Source organism: Girardinichthys multiradiatus, chromosome 4 (assembly GCF_021462225.1).
Source record: "Girardinichthys multiradiatus isolate DD_20200921_A chromosome 4, DD_fGirMul_XY1, whole genome shotgun sequence".
In the NCBI taxonomy this organism is placed as follows: domain Eukaryota; kingdom Metazoa; phylum Chordata; class Actinopteri; order Cyprinodontiformes; family Goodeidae; genus Girardinichthys; species Girardinichthys multiradiatus.
The window spans coordinates 26,249,367-26,274,129 of NC_061797.1; positions in this window are offsets into that span (position 1 = coordinate 26,249,367).

A 24,763-nucleotide genomic window follows, 5' to 3' on the forward strand; every position below is an offset into this window, starting at 1 on the left:
GTGTGTTTTGAAATCCACAGTCAATGCAGCCATCTAACACTGTGCTTGATAGGCTCTCTGACCTGAACCCCACGGAGACTCTATGGGGTATTGTCAAGAAGAAGATGAGAGACACCATATCCCATAATGCAGAGGACCTGAAGGCTGCTATTAAAGCAACCTGGGCTTCCATTACACCTCAGCAGAGCCACAGGCTGATCGCCTCCACACCACACCACACTGATGCATTAATTCATGCAAAAGGAGGCCCAACCAAGTATTGAGTGCATACAAAAACATACTTTTCAGAACCTTGAGATTTCTCATTGTTATTCTTTTTATTGATCTTATGTTATATTCAAGTTTTCTAAAACACTGAATTTCGAGTTTGTATTATCTGCAAGTCATAATCATCAAAATTACATGAAATAAATGCTTGAAATGTTTCACATTTATGTGTATTGGATATATATAATGTAGGAGTTTCACTTTCTGAAAAGAGTGACAAGAAATATTTAAGTTTTTCTGTCTCCTGTTTGGCTGTGAATTTTAGTTCCTATCGTGCCATGCCCAGGGTGTTGTTACAGTGTTTCAACAGTTTACTGCAAAAAAAACAAAAAAAAACAGTGGTTTAGTTTATGCTATTTTTCTCATTTTCCTTTGAGTTTTCTTAAGGCTTCCAAATTCTTTTGAGTGGGTGAACGTATTCATCTCCTTCACAAACTTTATTTTATGACATCTTGTAAGTTTATTTTCTTCTCAAATAATTCCAAACTAATGCAAGAACAATTTCAGAGCATACAGTCAGTCAGTCATTTTCTACCACTTATTCCATAGTGGGTCACAGGGGAGCTGGTGACTATCTCCAGCAATCTATGGGCAAGAAGTGGGGTACACCCTGGGCAGGTCGCCAGTCCAACAGAGGGCAACACACAAGCAACCATGCACACACTCATTCACACACTGCAATTTAGAGTGACCAATTAACCTAACAGGCATGTCTTTGGACTGTGGGAGGAAGCCGGAGTACCCGGTGAGAACCCACGCATGCACGGGGAGAACATGCAAATTCCATGCAGAAAGACCCCTGGCCAGGAATCGAACCCAGGACCTTCTTGCTGCAAGGCAACAGCGCTACCAATTGTGCCACCGTGCAGCCCAACAATTTCAGAGCATACATAAAACATACATTAAAGTATACATTATTATACATTAAAGAATAATAATGAGACTCATTATTATATCTTTCCTTAAACATTGCAAACTGTACATTTATTCCTTTTTTTTTTCTTTTATTAAATTCCATTGCATTACATGCTTATTAAAATGTAGTTAGAAACTGAGGATTTGTTTATTTGCTTTCAATAATGATACGCCATGCACATTGTTTTATTATATTTTGGGCGAGTCAGAAACAAACTTCTTGCTTGAATGAATAACTTTAAATTGAAATCTGAGAGGGTATGAATAATTTTAAGCCTAACTGTTGAAACTTTGTTACATTTGTTAGTTTATAAGCAGTATTCAGTGCCGGTCCTCGCATGAGTGGTGCCCTGGGCGAGCCTTTTCTTCTACTGCCCTCCCAACAAATTAGAATGCAACAAATTATCTGAGGTTGTGGGGCTGGAAAAAATGCAGTGTTGTATGTTACCTAGTCTTCTTATTTTTAACAACTAGCAGGGGATGCTTACTGAACACATGGGGGTGACCACTCGTATTGATAGCACATGCATGAAAGCTGTTCAGGTCACATCTGACAGACAAGCATTTTATTATCTGGTTCTTGTGCACTCTCTTTCTATTGCTGCCCTGGGCAACGGCCCATATGGCCCACATTAAAAAACGCCACTGGCAGGATTGTTTAAGCAGTGGAAGATTTTAGGAGATTTGCTTGAAAAGATGTTAGTAGAGGTGGTGGTAAAACCGAATGCAAATGTGTTTTACCTTTCATTAGATATAGATTTTAAATACCACCCAGGTGGTGGTACACTCTGCTAGTGTTATACAACTGTACCTGGAAATAAGCAAAAGTTTGCAAGCAGTCGGAGATCATGCAAACTTCCTCGTTCACCTTTTTTCTAGTTAGTACGGCGCCTGGGAACTGACATGGGAAAAAAAATATATGGGGTGCACACGAAATGCTAATTGGTTCCCACAAAATACTAATTACTTCCCACGAAATACTAATTCATTCCCGCGAAATACTATTTTGTGCCCACGAAGTACTGATTCCTTGGCATCAAGTGACCTGTGTTGTAGGAGATGTGTAAGTCATAAGTGATGGAGCTCAGTGTACGGTGGGTGTGTAAATGTGAATGTGTGCATATGTGTAGTGGCGCTGTGTGCTGTCAGACTGGGACCACGAAGAAGAGTGCAGAGAGAGAAGAAGAGTGTGCGTGCAGTTGTGTGTTTTGGCAGTAGCTCCTCTTTGTAGCTCCTCCCCAGCCTAAAATAAAACTCAGACTATTCCTGTCCATCCAGTTGTTGTTTTTATCCTCTGTATGTTTGAAAAAGTCTACTGTTTTAGTATGTCATGCATACGTTATACCTATGTCGTGAATTAGTATTTCGTGCACACATTATATATATTCCGTGGGCACAAATTAGTATTCCATGAGGAAATTTTGTATTTCGTGGGAACGAATTAGTATTTTGTGCGGACGCTATAATTTATTTTCCCCACATGTCAGTTCCAGGGTGCCGAAGGTTAGTTCTGAGGGTAAATTTTTTTTAGGACTCTGTTTAAGTCTTAAAACATTCAGCCAGCTGGTATTAGTATTAGCAAATTTGTGGCTTGTTGCAAACCTGTCGGGACCTGTCAGACATCCAAAACCGGTGTAACTATAGTAATTTATTGTATATATATTGCTTATTTGTTATTTAATTAACCGAATGCTCACATATTGCAAACATAGTGTGCAGGCAAAGAGCAGCACCAGTTTGTTGCTTTATTTCAGCCATAAACTGCACCATATGATGCCCCTTCATCTGAGAAGCGCTGTAACACTTTGGCCTCTGGAATTAAGTGGAGCATCCAGTATATGTGGTGCATGATAATAGACAGTTATATTTTGTGCATATTCAGCCTATTGCCCACACAAACACTATAAGGGTTTATTCGCAGTGGTTAATGTACTTCTAAACGTGAATTTTTCAGAGTTGAAATCCTGTTCAACCTCTTACCCGAATGTCATTGTACACCTATTTCACGATTCCCTCTTGCAAGGTGTTTATCTAAAATGAAATAACTCATCTTTCGCCCTTTGTGGGACAGATGATTTAGAAAGACATTGCTTCTGACTTTAAGTTGTTTTTATGATCCAATTTGTTAAATAGTTATTTTTCCCAAAGACAACTAAAATCACTTCTGAAATTACATAAAGAATATCACTTCCGCTTTCAGGGACTGAACTGAACAACAAAACTGTTTTTTTCCGGAGAAAACAATTTGTTCTGTATCACAAATCCTCCCCATCTCTCTATTGTCCTGATTGTATAGATCACATCACGTTTCAAGTAGGATGTATCTAAAAAATGACTTTCAGGTGGAAAAAAAGTACAACCTTTCCAAAAGTACATTTTGTTTTTTCAGCCTAGGAGAAGGATCTTCTCCTAGACTTTGAAGCATTAGTGGACACATCTTATTGATTTTCTTTCAAGCCGGATTGCATTGATTGCTGCGAATATGGCAGACAAATCCATCTGGTTGTGCGTCCACTGGGACATCGCATGGAGGCAGACAGGGAGCTGAGGCTGGGCGTCTAACAGCAGGGGAGCAGGCTTTATTACACCAAATAAGAGCCCACTGGCCTAACACAACTCCACCCCGACCCCCACACCATCCTCTATTTACCCCCAAATTAAACTGAGAGCTTTTTAATTATTTATCAATACTATGCACTCATTGCAGATCAATCAGTGTGAATGGTTTTTAAACATAATGAAGGAGCCTGCTTCAGTAGACCTGTGAGAATGGATTGTGATCTTTGCCATTATGCCTTAAGTAAAGATGAGGTGTATTGACATTGGTGTTGGTAATTTGAGGTTTGGATACAGATTTAGTGGAGCACCCTGAGTGCTTCTCCTCTGCCTGAACACAAGTGTGCTTCAGCAAAGGCAAACAGCGTCTGTGCTCAGAGGCCATCTCATACTCTGCCATTAATCAAGCTCTTAAACAGGACATCTCATCTTATCATCACATCACACCGTCCTCACTGAAGAGGGCAGGCTCGCTCCTCAGGCCAGAGGCAGCTCCTCAGAGAACACTTCTCATAGCAAATTACACAGGTCCTCACCGCTCTCAAGGTTTACTAAAGCTTGATTCATTGTGCTTCTTAGGGCTCCAACTGAACCTAAGCAACCTTAACTTTGCCTCTCTGCTCGCATATTTCTCCCAGGGTGCATGATGTCAAGCAGACTGAGGAGATATTCCATCTGGAGTTATTAGCCAGAGACACACAATGCAATCTAATTTCATACTGCAACATTCAATCACTGTGAATTCAGTTTCACAGGGACAGTAAATAAGACATGGGGTGAAGGTATTTCAAAATGAAATAATACTCTGAGAGGAATCCCTGTCCCCGAATCTTATGAAATTAGACAGAAAAAAATACATTACCCGTCGTTCACCTGCTTTTCAAGAGCTGTGCGTAAATACACAAATATTAAATTCAAAAGCTTGTTTGGGAGAAAACAAGCTAACATAAAGCAGGGAAGCATAATGAGATTCTTATTTCATCCTTTTCTTTCCTGGTGGGGGTGGAATTGGATTATAGAGGACTTATTTGTATGTGATATTGAGCAGTTCAAAATAAATTCACACCTATTCAAATTGAAATCCGACCTAGGTGCATCAGATAATCCTTTTTAAGATAGTATGAACTGACAGCCCAATCCCACACACTAGAAATAAATAATCTACCCCTAACAAAACCGATATATAGCCTACCTTGCCAAAAGCATTGCAAGATTTTTTTTTCACAAATATTTGTCAAGTATGTGCTTGATTTTTTTTATCTTCTAGAGGCATAAACAGTTGCATCCATATTCATAGGGAATTGAGCCTGTCGCCCAATCATCATGTCACAAAGAGTCTTAGCGAAAGCGCTTTCTCTATTGCTCAGTTTGTCGTTGGATGAGGAAACCTGAATTTGTTTTGAATCCCACAGCCTTTTGAGACGTCAGGCCGCATCAGGAAAGGAGACTGTGACGGCTGCAGTTATACAGAATGGCGGCTCTAGCTGCTCATGAGTCTCTTTTTCTTTTAAAATGGCTTATTTCTGAGGGGGTGTCGAGACATAAGCCTGAAAGAAGGACAAGGTTTAGTGTGAAGATGAGCAGTGGGTAGCTGCTGCGAGGATGTGATGTGCTTCTGGTGGTGTCGGTGGTTGTGGTGAGACTGTGCGAGGCTCTAATGTGAGAAGGGATGAAGCAGAGAAGGAGAGGGTGTTGTTGCTGGGTGGGTGGGTGTAATGCAACCTCAATGTGAACCTGAGCTAGATGTGAGCTTCAGGCACATTTCTCCTGATGCTGCTGGCATTCATATGAGCAGCTTAGTGATTTTTCTCCCTGCTGGTTAGAAGCAAGTGGGCCTGCATGATGTCCATTCTGTGGCGGTGCACACTAAAAGCCTTTTGGTCTGGTGGTGGCTGTGGAGGCCATGTCTGTTGCACCAATTTCTGAGTTAATGAAGAGTTTCGCAGACTGAGAGTACATCTTGTATAGTTCTCTTTCACCTCCACACTGCTAGAATATTGAGACCATACAGATGTAATGACACCGTGCCAGAGTGTGGAGTCAGTGTGGATAGGGCCATTTACCTATTTCTTTTGCTCCTCTGCATTATGCAGAGTGCAGAATTTATTTTTTGGACCTTATTTCTTTCCTCAAATGGCAGCTGTGGAACTAATGACATCACCACACTTATCAACCGCTTAATTTAAATCCTTCTTATATTCGTTTGATAACCTCACTTTTCTGGATCTAACATTATCTTAATTTCTTAGCATGTTCTTTTCTCATTCTGTCCAGTCTCAAAAATTTAAATATTACTTCCAATCAGAAGAAAGATGTTGACAAAATTAAAAGACTGCTTTAAATCAAAATTTGCCCTTGGTATGAATCATTTTGGGTTTATCTGTACCTACATGGAAACCCAATAAATAAAAACAAACAAACAAGCTTAATGCCCTGGTAAGTCTTCTATAAAGTCTGTCCTAAGAAATACAAATGTATACTCATTTACACAAATGAGTGGCTACAGTTTGGAGCAGATTACACATAGTCTGAAACTAAAGAGAACTCTTGGTGTAGGGACGTTTCCTCAAAGCTCCTCTGAAATCCACAAACTAATTTATTCATCTGTAAAGCTCAGTGACCAAAACAAAGAATTGGCTACAGCACATTACCCCTGAAAACTAATCCACTTTTTTTTTCCTTAAACAGTTACTGATCTTGTCATTATTTTCTGTTTAAAAAAACCCTCATTTTTCTTGAGTTTAAGTGTTAAAAAATTAAACACATCTTGTAAAATGTTATCTTTATTCACATATTTGAAGCTTGTGTGTTCCTTATGATTGTTTTTCGCATAGCATGCATACTCAGATGAAGAGTGTGAAAGTGCTTTAGGACAGAGTAAGTTACAATTACATCAATGATGTAGTATTGCAAGGGTGATGCTGTAAAGTTATTTATTTATATTTTAACAGAAGCAGAAAAGGAAAGTATATTAAAGGTTGTTTTTTAAATTTTCATCCTAGTCTTTGAGTGTCGTTCTTAGTATTACAGGACTGTGAAAAAGTATTTACCCCTTTTCAAATGTGTTATTATTCTTCAGTTGTTGATTTTTACATCACTGTTAAATGTTTTAGATCAGCAAACAGATTTTAATAGATAAAGATAATCTAAGTAAATATAAAATCTAAGTAAATATAAAATAGGATTTTTAAATGATGATTACAACTATTAAGGAAAAATGATATCCAAACCAACCACACAATATGCCCCTGGATGACCTACAGTAATTAATCAAAAGATTATTTCTCCTCTCAGCCAGAGAATCATAAAGGAGGATGTAAAGACATCAGTTACCTCTGAATGTCTAAAAATCAAAACTAACAAAGGCTTTGAAGTGCCCTTGTCAGTCTGGACTCAGACAATGGTTTACATAATGTCTCAGCCACAATATTTGTTATTTACTGTAGCCTACTAATAGATATCGTTAACCTATTACTCATCTCCAGCTTCAACTGGACTTCTGGTGGTTCTTTGTTTGCACATTTATTAACATGCACAATGCAACAAAAAAGAGTCACTCACTAAAGCGAATTGGTTCACTTAAGTCCTTTGAATGAATTCAGGGGGTGATAATGCTGCAGGAAAAATTATTCAGATGGGAAAATAACAGATATTCCTACACTTTGCTTCTAAAAAAAAAATATTGTTATTTTCTTCTTCTGCACCTGATTTGACTGGTGGTCTTCTTTATCTGCTGTGTATATGATGCCACCCGTGGATTGAGGGTTGTATCGTCACTGTTGATGTGCATAGTCAGCATGATGGTAGCCAGTGAACCGAATCATTTGTTTAATCCAATTAACTCAAGTAAGTCTCCGTGGTGTTTCCAGGGTCTCCCCAGTCTTTCCTTGTGACTGCTTATGTGACTTGTGTAGTGAGCAGAAGCCAAGATAAGGACTTTTATAATCAGGGTTAATGTAAACCTCAGATTACTGGTTCGCTGTGAAGATTTCAACCATTAATCAGGGAGATTCAGGAACTGGCCTGCAATACTGTTTATTGGGTGAAGGGTGTAGAACCTCAGGATGGTTACCCTACCTCTGTCTTGTTTTATTCTTTTCATACTTAATGACCAGCCGACCATCTAGGTATGAAAGTCCAATTCTCTATAAAGAAACCGGTGAATCCCATGAGTGGGGCGTGGTAAGGCGTCTTCGTCACTTCCTGTTTTCACTGTTGTACATTCTCACACTACTCTCCAATTTTGCATTATTTGCTGTTATTTCAGATTTTAACTTTGTTCTCTCTTTTTTCTCTTCCTAGAAGCTACACCTGGCCTGACTCTGTGTCTACCTGTGACACCTTTCTGGAAAGGGGCATCGTCCGAGCTTCTGCTGTCAACAATTTAATGCTCACCCTCTACCAATAATCCACATGGCCCTATCTTTTAGTGTTTAACCCTTTCTCTCTCCTAGACATGGCAATTGACTGAGCTTTTACTGTAACAAACTCTATGTGCTTTCAAACTCTAACCTTGAAAACTGGCTCAGAGTTCATCTGTTCTTTCTTTCTAGATGAAACGACTAAAGGAGCTACATCCATTAACATTTACTTTTCCTTCACATAGAAAGTACTCCTGGATCAGTGCTTCTTTGTTCTCTTTATGTCTCTGCTCTGTTCTCTCAAACCCCCAGTCGGTCGTGGCAGATGGCTGCTCACACTGAGTCTGGTTCTGCTGGAGGTTTCATCCTGTTAAAAGGGAGTTTTTCCTCTCCACTGTCGCTACATGCATGCTCAGTATAAGGGATTGCTGCAAAGTCAACGTCAGTGACTGTCCACTGTCGCTACATGCTCATCCAGGAGGAGTGAATGCTGCAAGTCCCTGACTGGATGCTATCTACTGGGTTTCCTTAGACAGAAAACCTTTTTATCTAATTTGAATAAATAACTGAATTTGACTGCACTGTTCAATGGTTAGGATTAATTGGAATGTATGTACCTGACTTTTGTGAAGTGTCTTGAGACGACATGTGTTGTGAATTGGCGCTATATAAATAAACTGAATTGAATTGTAAAAAGCTGTTGAGTGCTGCCAAGTGGCTATATATTTACTAGCTGAATTAATTAGAAATAAGTAAGGATTTGTCATAAGTGATGAGTGAATTCTTATCAGTGACGACAATGCCTCTGCATGACAATCATGAGCTTAACCCCATCTAGACTATTATCGCTACTTCGTTTCAAACCACCACACAGACAAGTGACATATCATTTATGGCTACTGATGCATATTCAACACAGACAAAGGTTCATATTAAAAACACTTTGTACTGTATCTGTACTCAATTGAGAATATTTTTTAACAGATAAAAAAGAAATAGTTTTTGTTTTATGTAATTGTAAACAAATTCAGGCAGTCCTTATTGGGTCATTGCTGTGATATGTAAAGCAACAGTTGTTTCATTTTCATCGCCAAGATGAATATGGCCAGTATACACAGCATCTCAGAGTTGAGACCCTTATGCCACAAAGTATTTCGTCATGCAGAGAAACATATGTAGCAGTCTGGCTTAACTAGAGATCAAGGTACATATGCGGCAGTATCAGATGCACAGGATGGCGTCACTTTTTTGACCAGAACAAAAAAGTATCCTCTAAAAAAGTTTTTTTTAAGATATTTTTTCGGTACTAGAGGCCTTTATTTTTGATCGTTGGGTAGAGAGGAAAGAGGGGAAAAGAGAGAGGGAGACATTCAGCAAAGGACGCCAGGTCCGGGACTCGAACCCGGGACAGCCACTTCGAGGACTATAGCCTCTACATGTGATCGCGCACTTAACCCTTACACCAGCATCGCGCCTGAAAAAGTTTTTAAAAACTTAAAAAATAAAATAAAATAACATATTTGACAAAGTCCTAATCTCTACAATTAAAGAATTACTTTTTTGTCAAATAAGGCTTTCGCACAGCAATGCAGTTTCAAAAGAAAGTAAAAAAAGTTATGTTCATCTGAGGTATAGATGACGCATATTATGCAAGTTTATATACAGGTCCTTCTCAAAATATTAGCATATTGTGATAAAGTTCATTATTTTCCATAATGTAATGATGAAAATTTAACATTCATATTTTTTAGATTCATTGCACACTAACTGAAATATTTCAGGTCTTTTATTGTCTTAATATGGATGATTTTGGCATACAGCTCATGAAAACCCAAAATTCCTATCTCACAAAATTAGCGTATTTCATCCAACCAATAAAAGAAAAGTGTTTTTAATACAAAAAACGTCAACCTTCAAATAATCATGTACAGTTATGCACTCAATACTTGGTCGGGAATCCTTTGGCAGAAATGACTGCTTCAATGCGGCGTGGCATGGAGGCAATCAGCCTGTGGCACTGCTGAGGTCTTATGGAGGCCCAGGATGCTTCGATAGCGGCCTTTAGCTCATCCAGAGTGTTGGGTCTTGAGTCTCTCAACGTTCTCTTCACAATATCCCACAGATTCTCTATGGGGTTCAGGTCAGGAGAGTTGGCAGGCCAATTGAGCACAGTGATACCATGGCCAGTAAACCATTTACCAGTGGTTTTGGCACTGTGAGCAGGTGCCAGGTCATGCTGAAAAATGAAATCTTCATCTCCATAAAGCTTTTCAGCAGATGGAGGCATGAAGTGCTCCGAAATCTCCTGATAGCTAGCTGCATTGACCCTGCCCTTGATAAAACACAGTGGACCAACACCAGCAGCTGACACGGCACCCCAGACCATCACTGACTGTGGGTACTTGACACTGGACTTCTGGCATTTTGGCATTTCCTTCTCCCCAGTCTTCCTCCAGACTCTGGCACCTTGATTTCCGAATGACATGCAGAATTTGCTTTCATCCGAACAAAGTACTTTGGACCACTGAGCAACAGTCCAGTGCTGCTTCTCTGTAGCCCAGGTCAGGCGCTTCTGCCGCTGTTTCTGGTTCAAAAGTGGCTTGACTTGGGGAATGCGGCACCTGTAGCCCATTTCCTGCACACGCCTGTGCACGGTGGCTCTGGATGTTTCTACTCCAGACTCAGTCCACTGCTTCCACAGGTCCCCCAAGGTCTGGAATCGGCCCTTCTCCACAATCTTCCTCAGGGTCCGGTCACCTCTTCTCGTTGTGCAGCGTTTTCTGCCACACTTTTTCCTTCCCACAGACTTCCCACTGAGGTGCCTTGATACAGCACTCTGGGAACAGCCTATTCGTTCAGAAATTTCTTTCTGTGTCTTACCCTCTTGCTTGAGGGTGTCAATAGTGGCCTTCTGGACAGCAATCAGGTCGGCAGTCTTACCCATGATTGGGGTTTTGAGTGATGAACCAGGCTGGGAGTTTTAAAGGCCTCAGGAATCTTTTGCAGGTGTTCGGAGTTAACTCGTTGATTCAGATGATTAGGTTCATAGCTCGTTTAGAGACCCTTTTAATGATATGCTAATTTTGTGAGATAGGAATTTTGGGTTTTCATGAGCTGTATGCCAAAGTCATCCGTATTAAGACAATAAAAGACCTGAAATATTTCAGTTAGTGTGCAATTAATCTAAAATATATGAATGTTAAATTTTCATCATGACATTATGGAAAATAATGAACTTTATCACAATATGCTAATATTTTGAGAAGGACCTGTATATACAAGTATTTTGATTGACTTTTTTGTCCTGTGCTTTATAAAAATACCTACAGTATCCTTGTGAGGAAGCAGAGATTACCAATGAAGTTTGTCAAAGAGCAAACAACATGTCATCATCAAATGTCCCCATGAAATAACATTTCAATGTAGTTTATAAAATATGAAGAAAAGAAAAACACATAGAACAAAGAACAGCAAATAAGTAAAAAAAAAAATGAATCTGTATATTTTGTCTAGCAATGTAAAATGCCAAAATATTACTTTGACAACTGGCTTGCACACTTCCAGGCAGCAGGGCAGTGATGTAAATTCAGTCCTGTGAAAGTTTTGGTGAATAATCAAATGAATGGAGGCTGGAACTGGGCCAAAGAGAGAACACGTTCTTCACATCAGATAGAGGGCATATTTGTAGTCCTCTGGAGCTTTTTTTTCTGAAAACCTTGCACCATCTAACAGTATAAACTAGCCAGGAAACTCTGACAAACAAAAAGTTATTTGGGTTGTAACGAGTGACCTTTCCATGAAGCAGCAAACATGCATTTTTATGCCAGGGCATAAATAGCTGAGCTACATAACAATTAAGGTAACCTTTCTGTCTGAATAAGAGGCAATTGCTCAGAGAACTGAAATAACATGAATGATAAATTATTTTTGTAACTCAGTGCACAGACGGTGAAGAATAACGAACAATGAAGTGGGGGAGGGAGAAGTGGTGCCTTGTCTCAATTGTAAATCCCAGTTATAATGCCTCGTTAAAAAGATTTGGGAAGGCGAAACAGAAGCAGACACTCTCTCTCTCTTTCTTAAAGGTAGACAGGTCTCAGTGGGATTCATTAATGTGTGTCCCGGTGGTAGTCTTCCTCTTACAGCACAATCGCCTGGGTTAGCACCAATGCTGAAATTACACCTAATTGGACAATTACTCAAACTCAGAAACCTCATGCAATAAGCCAACAAGGCTCCTAATAAACACCTTGTCTTCTAATAAAAACAAGGAAGTCATTTGCGTTACCCAAGAGGCCCATTTTTTTTATCTGTACTAAATTTATTTTTAAAAATAATTGCATGTGCTATGAATGAGAATATTAAAAAGGTGGCTGAGAGAGGAGAAAGGAACTATGTCTGAGAAGGAGAGAAAGACAGCAATGCAACCGAACCTCAGGCTCAGTGTTGCAGTCTGCTCTCCTCTGGGAGAGCTCATTTGTTCCACAGATAAGCTCACTGCACACAGCACAACTTTAATATTTCTGCTGTCATGCCATTCCATAATGAAATAATTACTGTTTTGTCTTCCTTTCAACCAACCAAGCGGGCCTACTTTCCCTTTCATTTAATCCCTCCACCACCTCCACCCCACCTTCTGCATTGGTTGAAGACGTATTTCCTCCATATGTGAAACATTAATTAAATAATGACAGTTATGACACATTTCTGTCAGCCATGTTCCTCTTGTGTCACTCAGAGCACCTGATGGAAAGTTATGCCTCTATGAATTTGAAAGAATAGTGTTACATTTTTGTGAATATAACGTTTATTTTCCTTTATTGAGTTATATCAGACATTTACATAACCCCCATGTATGTCTATTAAATGCAAGAATACATCAAACAGGGTTGCGTCTGGCTGTTTAGGTTACTTTGATTGCAGAATTGTGCTGCACAGTTTCACTGTTTCTAGTCTTTGTGGAGCCTTGAGGCCTCAGAGCTTGAGTTCCCTTTACTCTGGCAAAATGTATCTGGCAAACCTACTATTCAAACAAATTTACACCTTCACTTGCCTGTTCTGAAATAATGTTTATTAATTCTGCAGAAATGAAGCTAAACTGGATTGTACTTGCCAGCTTCACTGTGCATGGTGCTCAGTGCTACATCATGTATATAACAGCGGTGTGTGTGTGACATGTGTGTCTGTCTAATTTGTTAATATAACATTCACCATGAATTAACTGAGCAATTTCAGACTCTTTTACAATTGTGCTTTTTTTTAAGCAAAGCGATTTTAGTCATAAAATGCCACTTCAATCCAATGTTCCTGATTAAACTAAAATCCCAAACACATGTATGCTTTATATGTATCAACATAGGATATTCTTGCTGTGACTTGTGACAAATGTTTTTTTTTTTTTTTTATCTCAGGCAGACAGGAGTAGATCGGAGCCACAGACATCCAAAGGCCTCCCTAGAGAAAAGCGGAGGAGAGCCCCAAGGTAACTCCCCAGCAGCCACAGTGCAGAAGCCCCAGGAAGCTGCAGCGACGAACCCACAGGTCCCTGCCAGCCTGAGCGGATCCAGCCATGGACCCAGAGACCCGAGACTCAAGGGCACACCAACCCCGAGTAGAGGCCCAACAGGTCCAGGTGGCCCAGGCCCAAGCAGCCACCAGGAGTGAGCACACACCCGAGTCCCCAGGCCCAGACACCGAGAACCACCAATGCACCGGTGGGTAGAGACACCAGCCACTGGCAGGGAGTGTGACGGGAAGGAATTAGGACCCGCATTTGATAAGGGGCCTACGATGATCCAGGAGAGGGAGCAGACCGAGACTCAACCTGACAGAAAAACAGGCACACACAGTCACAGTCTCATGTTCCCACCCACACGAGTACCTACACATAAAAACATTCTTAAAATACTGTTGACTTTGGCTCTAATGTTTGAGCTTAGCTCAGCCAACACAAAAATACCATAACTGAAAATTATGATACGTTCTAAGTGATTTTCAACCTGTTTTCTATCTTGCTATGTATACTGGTTTATTGAAAAACACCTGTTAGGGTGTTCCCTTTCTGAATTGTACATGTGTATAAAGATCAATGGTTTACTTTTGTTGTGATTTCACTATAAGATTGTATTTTTTCTTATATTTTGGGATTAACAGATCTATCTGGGAATGAAATACATATGCTCTGTGAGTGTCCTGAGCTGTTTTAAACATCCTGCAAGCTGAGATGAAGCATCTGCGCAGCATAGTCTGAGATGTTATTATTATTGGATCATTGCTCTGAGTTGCAGTTGTGTAAATGTCGAAGCATTGGCTATGTGAGGTATACATTCCTTCTTATTGGTCAGAGTTGACGACCTGTGACTTAGAACCAATGATTGATTGATTTGCTGTTTGACCTGATGTAAAATATAACAGAGAGCTCAAGAGAGAACAAGAAAGTCCTTCAAACCATGGCTTATCCCTATCATTGTTTGACTCTTAAACACTGATAGCAAAGTGCATACCATACTGTTTTAATATGGGACACCTCTTTTATGTGTTAAATACAAGATACTTCTGCATTTTAAAGGGTGGTTTGCAACCCATTCACATCCCCACCAAAAATTAGGCTCTTGTTTGACCTTTGTGTTTAACTAGAAACATAGTATGTTCAAATTATTTCCACACTGGTAATAGTGAAGTCCATTCCAATACTAATTATATCATGAGTACAAGCTATCTGGGGACCCAAAGAAACTTTCTCACAAGTCTCTGGAGAGTCGTAACAACTGGTTTTATTACTGACCAAAAGGTCCTGTAATACTTGGTAGTACATAGATACATGATAACTGAATAAACACTGATACAAGAATGATTGGTTTTTTTTGTGTAGCTAACTTGAGACATTTCTTCAAAATGGACTATGCAAACAAAACTGTATTTACAGAACAAACTTTTCTATGCAAGGCATTGTGTGGCTACTTGTGTTTAGCATTGGGTACACCTCTTAATGATCTGTCACTCACCGACATAGGAAGAAAAATGCATTATAAAGCCACAAAGTATATGATAACCATTTCTTTTTTGAAAAGGAAGTTAAATGTAACAAATAAAGCAACCCTTCATTTAAACCACGTTAATGATCTTGTTTTAAGGCCATCTGTCTATGAACAAACTCTATGAAACCATATATCCATACCATCATGGTAGAATGTTGAAAAAGGGTTCATTTGAAAATGCAATACTTAACAGTATTTCCGTGTTCCATCCCAAAATATTACTTCTGCCAAGTACATACTTTAGACCATTTTAGATCTCCTCCCTTATCCTTTAGCTAAAAGACCACTTATCCACACTTGATTTTGAACCCATCTGTCCTCACTCTGACCTTTGAATGCTGTGCATCACTCCAGGAGGTTAGTAACCATTTCCACATCTTGCTACCAATATTAGACAAATAGATGAATAAAAAATCACAGCTGACCACACACTAGTAGAGACAACAGTCTAACCCCTACATTGGCAAAGGTTCACTGTAATGCTATACTCTGCCACAGCAGGAAAAGAAAAAAGGAGAAAAAAAGATGTCAGGAAGCAGAGATGAGAACCCACAAGAGGTGGACAGTGACAAATGGTGTGGAAAAAACAACACAGGCAACCATCTGAAGGGAAGACAAGAGTAATACTCACAAATAATTAACTGGGTAAATATTGGATAGGAGACTGACTAATTACTTCACACGTCTCACTGCGCTCTCATTATTGTTGCTGTCGGAGTTAACCCTTTCCTACAAGGTGGAGCTGTGTGGCGGCCTAAACTGAAAACAGAAAGTAGATGAATTACTTAACCGAATTATGTTTCTTTTATTTATTTATGCACCTGAAAACAGAGGAGTTGTTGAAGAAAACTATGTTCTGTTAGGATTTAATCCACCCAAAAGTTAAATGAAGAGCTGAAATATATAGCCAAAGAGGGTCTTTTAGTTAAAGCTATACCACAACATTTTTCATTTTGGACATTTCAATTAGTGCACACCTACAGTTAAGAACCAAATTATTCATACCTCTGGTATGTCTGAACATAAATTACTTGTTTAATTTTACCAAAACATTTCTTATGACTCGAAAGTACCTTAACATTTTTAAATGTGGCCTAACCAGAGTCCCAAGTTGAATCTGATAGAGAATCTGATAGAGAATCCATGGAGAGTGAGAGAGTGAGCAAGAGATAGGTCCACGTATTTCTGCAAATGACAGGAGTCTGTCTTGTATTGGAAGTTTGAGGTGTACAGACTGAAAAGGAATGGTGAGAGTACAGTTCCCTGTGGTGATCCTGTGCTGCTGACTACCTGGTTAGACACACAACCCTTCAGTCTCACAAACTGTGGTCTGTTTGTCAGCTAGTCTTTGTTCCAGGAGATCGTTGAGGCCTCCACCCGAGTCTTTTGGAGTTTCTGACAAAGCAAATCAGGTTGAATTGTATTTAATGCACTGGAGACATCAAATAACATGATCCTCACAGTGCTGCTGTCCAGATGACAGTGGGTTTGTTGAAGCAGGTGTATGATGCCATCTTCAACTCACACTCCACAGCTATTAGCAAACTAAAAGGGATCCTGATAGTTTATTGTTTGATTACTCAAGTGGGCCAATAGGGATCTATGTAGGACCTTGTCAGAGCAGCAGGTCTATAGTCATTGAGGACTGATGGTTGAGTTTTTTTTTTTGGTACTGGAACAAGACAGGATATCTTCTACAACACTGGAACCTTCTTCTGGGCCAGGCTAAGCTTGAAGAGGTGCTGCAGAATCCCACAGAGCTACTCTGCACAAGCCTTCAGGACTCTGGGGCTGACACAATCTTGACCTGCAGTCTTATTCTGGTTCAGTCTCTCCAGTTGCCTCTTCACCTGACTTCTTGAGACACTCTGGTGGAAGGGGGCGGCAAAGAGAGCATCAGCATCTTCTGATTTTCGAAAAATGTGTTTAGTTCATTGGCTCTATCCAGTCAGCTATTGGTCAGATCGTCCTTCTGCTTGAAGCCTCTGATCATACGTGACCACGCATCTCTGATATTGTTTTGTTGAAGCATGCTCTCCAGCTTTTTCTTGTACACCTCCTTGCTGTCTCTTATCTTGACTTTAAGTTGTTTCTGTATTCTCTTTAGTAATCCCCTGTCTCCCTCTCTGAAGGCTTTTTTTTCTTGTTAAGCAGGTCCTTCAGGTCACTAGTGATCCAGGGTTTGTTATTGGAGAAGCATCTCACCATTCTGGTGGTTATGGTGTTATCCACACAGAAGTTCATATAGTCGATTACACATTCAGTCATGGCATAGTTGTCCTCCCTATGTGGCTGGCACAGTGCGTCCGTGTCTGTAGCCTCAACCTCCCAGGACTTCTTCAGTGTCCTGTGACCATCTTCTCACTGTTCTCTTTATTACAGGTTGCCTTTGAAAAAGGGACTTATATTTCGAGCAGAGAAAAACAAGATTATGATCTGATTTGCCTAGAGAAGGTCTTCCTTTAGAGATGTATGAGTCCTTGACATTTGCATAAAACAAATCCAATATTTTGTTTTCTCTGGTAGAGCAGCTGACAAACTTTTGGAATCTTGGAAGTGTAGCAGAGAGTGAAGCATGGTTAAAATAATCAGATATTGCCACAAACACATTTGGGTGTTGTGTCTATAGCTTAGCCACAACTGAGCTGATAACTTCACATGTAGTTGTCATGATATGACATCCTTGGACTTGGTTTGTGTTTTGTGTTAACGTTTGTTTAGTTCTGTCTCCCTGTGTTGTTAATCAGTTCCACCAGTCCCCTCTGCCTCCCTGCCAGCTTGTCACACCTGTTCTTAGTTCCTGTGATTACTTGCCTTTGTTTTCTCCCTGTATATTAGTTGGTCTGTGTTCTTTGTTCCCGGCTGGTTCCTACTGTCAGCTTCTGAGTTTGGATCGGACCAAAGTGCAGACAAGAGCTTGGCAGCCGCATAATTAAAGGAATCTCCATCTTTAATTAGCAATCTCGAGGAAGTAGCAAAACACAAAGAACTGATCAGGGAAATGAAACATGGCAGAACAGTGAGTAAATAAACAGAGGAACCAGCCGGGAACAAAGAACACAGACCAACTAATATACAGGGAGAAAACAAAGGCAAGTAATCACAGGAACTAAGAACAGGTGTGACAAGCTGGCAGGGAGGCAGAGGGGACAGGTGGAACTGATTAACAACACAGGGAAACAGAACTAAACAAAAGTTAACACAAAACACAAACCAAGTCCAAGGATGTCATATCATGACAGTAGTGTCTGCAACAGCTGATGGTGGAAAATAAACTGTTGCCAAGATAACACTGGTGAACTATTTGGGTAAATAATGTGGACAAAAACTTACTGCTAACAGTTCAATATCTGGGTGCAGAAACGACATTTCACAGTAACATGTCATAGATTACACCATCTGTTGGTCACAAGTACTGCTAGTCCACATCCTTTGTGTTTGCCACTCCTCTTTAAATATCTGCCTGCTTGTATGGCCAGAAAGCCTGGCAGAGAGATCCTGGAGTCAGGGATATGATCCTGCAGCCATGTCCAAGTGAAACACATAATACTGCATTCCAGTACTCTGGCTGGGTCCTTAGTAGGGCTTGGAGTTTATCTAACTTTTTTCCCAACAATATCACATTACCTATCATAATTAATGAAAGAAATGGTTTGAACTTCCTACTTCTTGCTCTTCTCTTTGCTCCTGTTCTGCGCCTCCTTTTCAGATCATCAGGGATTTGGGGTGGTTGTTGAAGTATTATTTGAGCTTTTAAGATATTATCAGCTGCTCCTGGTTGTGAAAAATCAACTTGTTGCTATGGTTATACATCATAACAAATGTACAAAAGTAAAAATGTATCAGTAAAAATCCTTTTAGCTGCACAGCAGCCGATATCGAAGACGATAATCATACAAAAAAAATATTTTTATCCACCACAAGAGAAATTACAGTTCTTAAAAAGAATATATCAGAATGAGTGTAAGAGAGCTGTTTCAACATGCTGCCACCTTGAGCGGCGCAATTCTGGAATGAACAGATTTTACTCTTATCAATTTCAAATCTTTGGAGTTTTGATTGTTTTTCTTACCCACATTAATTTGTTATATGACTGGAAATAAATAATATCTACCAGCAGGGAGTTACGTGTCAAAATTTGCAATTTTATATGAGTTCGCTGGGCCTAACAGACATCAGATCCAAAAAAAATTAAAAATAAAGTGTAATTCAAATTGTTCAGGTATGAATGTACATTTAAAATTCAATTATTCATAGAATTTAACCATCTTTATGATAATTAATCTCTACAATCACAAAGACGCTTACCTACAAGAAAAACATAATACACACCAAGGTTTGTCAGGTGTAACAATTATGTTACATGTACGAAACATGTTACATGTACATTACATGTACGTTACATGACCCAGAGCAAAATGGTATATACAACAGTCCTGCAAAAAATCCCACCTAAGCGTGGATTTTGTTCTAATGAGTTGGGTTGATTCAGATATTTGTTTTGGATCCCATTAAGACCAGTCAAAGTAAGATATATAGGGGAAACATGCTTTTTATGTTTATGTCAATCTGTGATATGTTAGTACAACCTTAATCAAATTGGCATTTAGGGGAGAAGTGAGGTATTACATTACAGTTAACCTACATTTACAAGTATCTGGCATTTGAATACATAGACAGATATGGATTAAAGTCAGCTATAATTTAAGACAGGTTGCACTGAAGTTTGATAACTTCACTACAAGTGTGTAGTGTAAATCTGACTTTATTTATTTTTTATTACTGAAAACCTGGTCAGAAAATAATCAAGAAACACAAACGTTGTAACATGCAAAATGACGTGAAAGCTAAAGGTTTTCGTATGAGTCAAGGTTTTGACACAAAATGTATTCTTACGCTTAAATTAGTAAAATATCTATCATAATCTTACATCTGTAAATGTAATTATTTTCCACATTATGCTTGGTTGCTAGTTGGCCAGAATTTGGTTTTAAAATGTATGGTGTTGTGTTTGCTTTAAGACGTGTGAGTAAACGTGTGTCCTGTTTGCACCTCACTGTTGGCTCACCGCCTATTGGATGTTTCAGACCGCAGTCCTGAGGTAAACTGGTGAAGCTCCTCACACAAGGACGTTTGTCCAATAATCTGCGAGGCGGTGGTTAATGACAGCAGCTGTGAGGCAGGCATGCACCACTTCCAAGCTGATTTAAGTTTAACGAGCCACTCTAGAGTGCTATTGATTCAAATCTATATTTGACAGGATACACAGTGAGCATGTATTAAATGGATAAGGACACCTCTTGGACACTCGGAGAGCTTTGGCAAATGGAAGAGAAGGCATTAAGCAAACATACAGCGTCTTTTGTTGAGTGAGAGATGTTGTCAGTGTGGAGCATGTGTATGTTTTAGGCTTTATATAGATTGCATGTTGTTTTTAATACAGGAGTTTCTGGAGGTGGATCTTACCAATAGCTGTTATATCATAAAATGCATTAATAAGCACGGTTTTGAAGATACATGCTGTAATGTGCGAAATTAAATGACAAAACCATTACATTAGTGATGTATATTTTATCTAAAGCCAATTGTTTTTGCTTCCTGCCAACTACTAATCTGTTGACAAAGTTTATTTAACATGGCAGACTTCAACATGTAGTTGCAAAAGGCAATAAGTGAGACATTAAAATTCAGCTTGCTTTTTGGAGAATTTAATATAGACTGCTAACCTCATGGGGTAAGACTCACACCACAGTTTGAGGGCAGGGAACACATCTGAACAGTATTCAACATAAGTAGCGTTGTTATTTAGTACAGCTGTGATAAAATAGGCCAATGTTATCAGAGGACATCTTTAAAGTGGAAACATGCAGATAGTTGTTTCAGTAAATAAAAAAAACACTTGCAATAGGATCTACAGAAAAGCCATTTAATCTTTTTTTTTTTTTTAACTGCTATAATGCTGGTTTAGGATCATTGTCTTTTTGGGCTGTCCAATTGCATTCCAAGTTTTAACTATATAGCCAACCACACCCCCCACAGACAAAGGAAAAACTGTTAAAATGATTAAGAAAGGTATAAGAAAACTTCAGATCTCAAGCAAGTCATAAAGTGAGAACTACTGGAACACCAGACTCAGAATCCACACTGAAGCAAGTTTAACATCAGCATGGACCAAGAGGATACCAAAAAGATGCCCCTGCTGCAAGAGTAACATCTTCAAGCTTCGTTGAAATTTACAGCTGCCTAATTGGATAAGCAAAATGTCTTTTAGAAAAAAGCTTTATGGTCAGACATTTGTCACAGTTCTTAAAAGCTTCTTAGTAAGAAGCAATGTGTATAGAGGAGTCAAGTTGACACTTTTAAAACAAGAATTAACAACTGTCAAACATGGTGGTGGTAGCATCACACTGTGGAGTTGTTTTGCTGGTGTATGGCATAAAGCACATTGAGTAATAAAGAAAGACTAGCCCCTAATTTGTCAACTTCATCTCAAATAAACACTTAATTGGATGTAGCTAGGTGATTCAGGAGGATAATGACCCCAAACATACATCTAAACTGGTTTTGGAGTGGGTAAACAATCCCTGATCTCTCCCAAGTTAGAATAAGAATTACGCTTGTTGATGGCAATAAAAAACTGGCCACAGGTGGAATTTGTACAGGGACATTCAACCAAACGTTAGTCAGAATGTATGTATGTCCATATTTGAGCTGGTTTATGAATCTTGACACTGTGTGCCATTTAGAAAATTAAAAATAAATTCACACCAAATTATTGTTTTCAAAATTGTACACATGTATAGCATTATCATTAAACCCTGTAAAAAGACCAATTTAAATGTATACTTAAAAGCCCAAAAGGCATAACACTTAAACCCATGATGGGTGTAGGTAAACGGCTTACCAGTACGTCCATGCAGCCAGAGCCTGCAGTGGTTCATTGTTACTCGAATGACAAATAAACTTCAAACAGAATCGAGAATGCTTCTGACATCACAGTTATTGTCTGTTGTTAACAAATATTGCTTATTGATATGCAGATATATGTTTCTGAAGATAAATCACTAAACCTACTGGATGGATGCTAAGTAAAATATTTTCTGTTTGTCAGTGATTTTTTTATGCTCCTGCTATAGTTAGATTAGTTAATTAGATTCATATTTGTTTGACTACAAAAACAAAGGCCTCTTTTGCTAACATGACACCATCCAATTGTTCCTCCTAATTTAGCATTCTCATAATATAGTATTTTTTCAAATGTCTTTTGCAGATGGATCTTGTAAATAATATTTCCAGATCTGTTTTGGTATGTAGACTTGGTGGCAATAAGATCCAAGATTGTCATTGCATAGTAAACATAAATAAAATGTAAGAGAGAAATCATGTTTGCAGCATGAATGCAGCTGGAAAATCCTTGGAATGGATGTCTGAGGGAGCAGGAAGAAAGAGCAGAAGAGAGGGAGAGCTGAGCAGTTGAAATATCATAACCCCAGTTACACACAGTGACAGAAATGAAAAGAAATGTATCATTATGAACAGCAAATATTTTAAAGGATTGTGACACATTTGCTATACACTGAAACTACTGCAAAAGATATACTGTTACTGCATTAGGACTCATATGATGACCAGCAGATATTTTAGCTATATATTTTACTGAGTACTACTTCCAAGATGTTGATTTATCCCTTTAAAAATAAAACAACCCACTAAAAGTGTAGATGTCACTGGTGTCCTGTCTGTATATGTAAGCCAAAATGGAGCTCGTAAACATTTGTGCTGGCTATGAAACTGGTCTGACGTTGAGCCTAATGTCATGTGGTCGATATGGTAGCAGATTCAAAGAGGTCAAAACGAAAGGGGGTAAAGGGGGTCAAACGAGTAGAAACCGGACTGGCTTACGTGTCAGTGAGAAAGTGGATCCTACAGATAAAATCTCTGTCAGGTAAAAAAAAAACAAACAAGAGACATAAACTTGAAATGACCAAAATGAAACTACCACACTAACGGGCAGAACAATATGTTGGAAAGTGTCTGGTGAACTAGACTAGACCTTCTGCAGGGATGAGTTTTGAACAGCAGGTGTGCAAAAAGACTGGAGCAGAGCCAGTACAGACTGATGAAAGCATTGTGCCCCCAACTCATTATCACAGAGACAAAAATACAGGAAAACTAACAAAGTAAATGCTACACAAGATAAAACATTTCAGTGTATTAAGGCAATGTTCACAATATTCAAAAGTAACTTGAGAACACAAAACCAAACTTAGGTAGAAAGTCATGATAGCCATATTGTATTGATAGTTTAGATGTAACACTTCATAAAATCAAAGATATACTATTAAATAACTATATTTATTTACCTTCAGGTTGGCACTACAGAGCGCTGGCTGCTAAAACCAGCTGCCACAGAAACAATTTCTTCCCCCAGGCTGTTTCTCTCATGAACACTTGACTGTCAGAGTTCCAGGACAACACCATGCATACTTGGACTGACCTCACATTATATTCCATTGTAAAGTCAATTGTGTATATATGTACATTTAAAAAGATATTCTTTGTTATTGACAGCAAAGTTTACTGAAGTCAAATTCCTTGTTTGTCTGTACAAACTTGGCAATAAAGCTGATTCTTATTTTACAGGTTTTACAGAGTTTGGATCTCCAAAACAACTATTGTTGTAATGCAGACCAGTTATTATATTATTCTCAAACCTTTAAGGTCTTGATATACCTCTCAGTTCCCTTGTATTTTATCAGGCTTTAAGCTAGCTTGCAGCAGCAAAATATACAAAACCACAGAACGTTACTTTTACCATGGCAGTAAATATTCCAAGAGCCAGAAGGTGAATTGTGGGTTGAAATAATTTGAATGATTTGGACTGTAAGAGCTTCGTGAATAGGTGCTAAAGTGGTATACTTCCTTGTACAGTTCATGATCGAGGAACTTTCTATTTGATCTTTGATAAGATGCTGATTACCTTGTGATATAGCCTCCTTTTGTATCTTTTTTGTATCCTTAAAACTGCCTTAGATTCTTCAGGGCAAAGATGCAATAAGATGTCAGAGAGGTTGGTCCACACTGACATTACAGCATCACACAGTTGCTGCAGATATGTGGGTGTCACATCCACAATGCAAATCTCCCCTTCCACCACAACCCAAAGGTTCCCTATTGGATTGACATCTGGTGACTGTGGAGGCCACTGGAGTACAGTGAACTCAATTGTCATGTACAAGAAACCAGTTTAGGATTATTTGAACTTTGTGTAATGATGCATTATCTTGATGGAACAAGAAATAATATGTGCACTGTTGTCATAAGGGCAGATCCATGCCTTGTTGTTTATGCCAAATTCTAAGCCTGTCATCTGAATGCCACTGTTGAAATCAAGACTCATCTGTTATTATATTTTGTTCAATCTGTGAAAACTGTAGCCTCAGTTTCCTCTGCCTAGTTGACAGGAATGGTATCTGCAACTCATTGCTTCAAGGTTTGACATGTTGTGCGTTTAGAGATGCTTTTCTGCATACCTTTGTTATAATGAGTGGTTCTTTGAGCTACTATTTACTTGTTATCACCCCAGACGAATCTGCCCGTTCTCCTCTTACCTCTAACATTAACAAA